Source organism: Triticum urartu, chromosome 6 (genome assembly GCF_003073215.2).
Source record: "Triticum urartu cultivar G1812 chromosome 6, Tu2.1, whole genome shotgun sequence".
Classification (NCBI taxonomy): Eukaryota; Viridiplantae; Streptophyta; class Magnoliopsida; order Poales; family Poaceae; genus Triticum; species Triticum urartu.
In genome coordinates this window covers 192,152,241-192,157,528 of record NC_053027.1, presented here as the reverse complement: position 1 = coordinate 192,157,528, position 5,288 = coordinate 192,152,241, and positions in this window count along the sequence as shown.

Below are 5,288 nucleotides of genomic sequence, written 5' to 3'. Positions count from 1 at the left end.
CTTAAGTTCATTTCCTTAGCCATCCGAAGACCATGGAGCAAAGCCTCATACTCAACTGCATTGTTAGTACAAGGGAACATTAAAGGGAGGACATAACAAAACTTATCACCTCGTGGGGAAGTTAATATGACTCCAGCCCCCGAGCCCTCCAATTGCCTGGACCCATCAAAGCGAATAGTCCAATAAGTGTTGTCTGGTTTTTCCTCCGGTGCCTGCGACTCTGTCCAATCATTGATGAAGTCCACAAGTGCTTGGGATTTGATTGTTGTGCGAGGTGTATATTTGAGCCCGTGAGGTCCAAGCTCAATAGCCCACTTAGCAATCCGGCCAGTTGCTTCTCTGTTTTGGATGATATCTCCCAGTGGAGCTGAACTGACCACTATGATAGGATGACCTTGAAAATAATGCTTGAGCTTCCGGCTTGCCATAAAAACTCCATACACCAGTTTCTGCCAATGTGGGTATCTCTGTTTGGACTCTATAAGCACCTCGCTGATATAATAAACTGGCCGTTGAATCGGATACTCTTTCCCAGCCTCCTTGCGCTCCACAACAATGGCCACACTAACAGCTCGGGCATTAGCAGCCACATATAGCAATAAAGGCTCCTTATCAACCGGAGCTGCAAGGCAGGTGGCTCGGCTAACTGTCTTTTCAGATCTGCAAGTGCTTCATCAGTAGCATCACTCCAGACGAAGTGATCCGTTTTCTTTAACATCTGATACAAAGGGATAGCCTTCTTGCCAAGGCGACTGATAAACCGGCTTAAGGCTGCAATCCGGCCCGCCATACATTGAACGTCGTTAATGCACGCCGGTTTAGCCAGAGATGTGATAGCTGTGATTTTCTCCGGATTAGCTTCAATCCCCCTGTTAGACACCAGAAAACCCAAAAGCTTGCCTGCTGGTACACCAAAGACACATTTGTCCGGATTAAGCATCATCTTATAAACCCGGAGGTTATCAAAAGTTTCCCTCAAGTCACCTATCAATGTCTCCTCCTTTCTGGATTTCACCATAATATCATCCACATATGCATGTATGTTGCGTCCAATCTGTTTATGTAGACAATTCTGAACACAACGCTGATAAGTTGCCTGGGCACTCTTGAGCCCGAAAGGCATATATACATAGCAGAAGGCTCCAAAGGGAGTTATGAAGGCTATCTTCTCCTGGTCCATAACTGCCATTTTGATCTGATGATAACCAGAGTAAGCATCCAAAAAACACAAACGGTCACAACCTGCCGTAGCATCAATAATCTGATCAATATGAGGGAGAGCAAAGGGATCAGCTGGACAGGCTTTGTTCAAGTCTGTGTAATCCACACACATACGCCAAGTGCCATTTTTCTTAAGTACCAGCACCGGATTAGCAAGCCACTCAGGGTGAAAGACTTCCATGATAAACTGTGCTGCCAAAAGCCGGGCTACCTCCTCACCAATAGCCTTACGCCTCTCTTTGTTGAAGCGACGAAGAAACTGCTTGACCGGTTTAAACTTAGGATCTATATTAAGGGTGTGCTCAGCGAGTTCCCTCGGTACACCTGGCATGTCAGAAGGCTTCCATGCAAAGATGTCCCGGTTCTCACGGATGAACTCGATGAGCGTGCCTTCCTATTTCAAATCCAAGTTAGCACTCATACTGAACTACTTGGATGAACCACCAGGAACAAAGTCAACCAGTTTAGTCTCCTCAACGGATTTAAACTTCAGTGCCAGATCATGCGCAGTAGTTGGCTTTTTCAAAGAAGTCATATCTGCCGGGTCAACATTGTCTTTGTAAAATTTCAGCTCCTCCGTGGCACAAACCGACTCAGCATAAGCTGCATCCCCTTCTTCACATTCCAAAGCGATCTTCCGGCTTCCATGCACCATGATGGTCCCCTTATGACTCGGCATCTTAAGCTGTAGATAAACATAACAAGGCCTGGCCATGAACTTAGCATAAGCCGGCCGTCTGAACAGGGCATGATATGGACTCATGATTTTCACCACTTCAAAAGTCAACACCTTTGATCTTGTATCATGATCGTATCCGAAAGCAACTTCCAGAGCTCTCTTACCAACTGGGTATGCTGATTTACCAGGCACTACCCCATGAAACACAGTGTTCGACGGTTTAAGATTCTTATCTGTTAACCCCATGCGACGAAAGGTTTCATAGTAAAGGATATTGATATTGCTTCCTCCATCCATAAGCACCTTGGTAAATTTGTACCCCCCCAACCTGGGGTGCCACCACTAAAGCTAGATGACCCGGATTGTCAACCCAGGGTGGATGATCCTCTCGGCTCCACAAGATGGGTTGTTCAGACCAGCGCAGATAACGAGGTGCCGCCGGTTCAACAGAGTTCACAGCCCTTTTATGAAGCTTCTGATCGCGCTTACATAGGCTAGTGGTGAAGACGTGATACTGCCCACTATTCAACTGTTTTGGATTGCTCTGATAACCGGATTGCTGCTGGTGTTGATTCCCCTGATGGTTGTAACCTCCCTGGTTGCCCTGGCTGTTCTGATTGCCATGTCCGGTTTGGTTGCCCTGAAACCCTGAACCAGAATTGCCACCACCATAACCCGGCCCATGGAAACCGCCTCCTGAACCGCCGGGTGGTCCATTGTCATATTGAAAAAGATTTGAATTTTTGAACTCCTGCATAATGAAGCAATCTTTCCAAAGATGTGTAGCGGGTCTCTCCTTTGAACCGGGCTTTGGGCAAGGCTGATTTAACAGGCGCTCTAGGTTGGGGCCTGATCCTCCATCCCGTTGGGGCGGTTTACCCTTACGTTGTTGACCGTTATCCTGGGCATTGGTGTTAGCCACAAAGTCCAAGCTTTTTGTCTGCCTTGCGCTTACCATTGTTCCCATGACTTGCCGGATTATGTTGCTGCCCCTTGACGTTGCCGCTCTTCTTTCCCTTCCCTGTCTTGTCATCCTCAGACTCGGGGTCCTTGGTACTATCAGAGTCGGCATACTTCACCAGAGCCGCCATGAGTGTTCCCATGTCATTACAATGACATTTAAGCCGTCCCAATTTCAGCTTCAAAGGTGCAAACCGGCAATTTCCCTCCAATGTTAAAACGGCTATGTCAGCGTTGATGCGGTCCGACGAATGCAAAATCTCCGAAACCCGGCATACCCGGTGGGTCGTTGATTCTCCTTCCTCCTGGACACAGGCAGCTAAATCCACGATGGACATGGGTTGTTTGCACGTATCTTTGAAGTTCTGGATAAACCGGGCCCTTAACTTGGCCCATGATCCAATAGAGTTGGCCGGCAATTTTTTTAGCCACGTGCGAGCTGTTCCCTCCAACATCATGGTAAAGTACTTGGCACACGCCGCTTCGTCCACATCCAGCATCTCCATTGCCATCTCATAACTCTCCACCCATGACTCAGGGGATAAATCGGCGGTATAATTTGACACCTTACGCGGGCCCTTGAAGTCCTTGGGCAACTGTACATTGCGCAGTACTGGAACAAGACATGGCACTCCCAAAGAACTGGAGGTAACCACTGGTTCCACCGATGTTGTTGGACGAACCGGAGTGAACTGGCGAACCGGCGTGAGCTGACGAACCGGAGCCTCGTGTTGCGCCACTAACTCGGCTTCCTAACATGCCCTAGCGCGATCCACTACATCCTGGGCATTGCCACCGCCACCCGCCGGGTTATTGCCACGGGGCGAATTACGACTCCTCGCACTGCTTGATACGGCCGACTCATCGATGTGCCTGCTGTAGCTCCGGCTTGGGCGGGGAGTGGAATGAATCCTTTTGTGGCTATATGAATAGGCTTGCTGCTGAGTCGAAGCCGTCTGTAGGAGCTCCCTAGCCCGTCGTGTCTCAACTGCTACGGGGGACTGGCCATCAATCGGGAGAGCTGCCAATCGTGAAGCGGCCACAACGATGTTGTCCAATGGGTTAGAGTAATGACCCGGAGGTGTTGAAACGCGATGTGGTGGAAGGTCGTTTTGACGAGGCGGAGGAGGCGGATCCGTCTCACGAGGCTGAACCGGCGCCCCGGTCTCAGGTGCCTCCACCCGGTTTACCACAGGTTGGTTGCTGGTGCCTGCTCCGGGTGTGTTAAAGAGATTCCTCGCCTCCAAGACCGACGGAAGGCGTGATCTGTACCTTCTCCTCATGACGTCCTCCGGCGCACTCTGATCTAGCATAAGCCGGTACGCCTGAGCCTCCAATCCGGCCCGCTCTGCAGCCATCCTGGTATTTTCTGCTGCCAGGCCCGCTTTAGCTTGAGTGATCTGATCCTTCACCTTTGCAATCTCTGCATTGTGCTGATCCCGGTTTTCCGCGTCCACCTCCGCCGCTAGCAACATTGCTAAAGCATCGAATAGATCGGACAAAACCTGAGCCGGAGGTGGCGCAGAGCCCCCTGCTCCCGCTGTTGTTGCTGTTGCTGAACTGGAGATCGTTGCCGCAGCGGTAGAAGAGTGCTGCGCTGGTTGTGTACCGACCATGAAGACCGCGACCCGGCTTGGCAGATCAAGGGGGTCCGGAATACTGTTGCCCTCAGAACCTCCACTAATCTGGCCATCCTGCAGCTGGTATAGCGACTCGGTCTCTCCGGTTGAAGACTCGGCATTGGAGTAGACAACAGTTTCGCCACTAGACGCCGATCCATCCTCATATTCCGCTCCATGGATGACACCTACGAAGACTTGCTTTATGATGGGCTGAACCGGGGCAGAGCTTGCACGCTGAGCCGTCTCGATGATGTCGGTGCAGATGTCCGGCTCAGGGCCCGGTTCGCCCATCTTGCCGATGAAGACGTGAATTCCACCAAAGGGGACCCGGTGCCCGTATTCAATTGAACCGGCCTCGGGACCCCTCCTGCGTCGTCGATGTAGTGCTTGCCGTGACAACTTTTAGTCATCCGGCCCACATCGTATCCCTTGAGTTCTTCGAAGCTACCCTTCAAGAACTTGAAACCATCGTGCGAGAGCCCCACGGTGGGTGCCAACTGTTGTGGTTTTGTCATGGCAGATGTCCTTGTGAAAGGACTTAGTCGTGGAGCCATCGCTACGGGTTAGCTTAAAGGGGTTAAAGAGAACAAGGGACGCGAGAGTTTTATACTGGTTCGGCCCCTTACGATGAAGGTAAAAGCCTACTCCAGTTGTGATGGAATTGCTAGGGTTTCGATGACCAGGGAGCAAATCCGCTTTGCCTGGCTCTCGAGTTGTTGTGTTGTCCCTAAACCGCCGTCGGGTCATCCCTTTATATACATAGGTCGACGCCCGTCGGTTTACAGAGTCCCGAGGCCGGATCATCA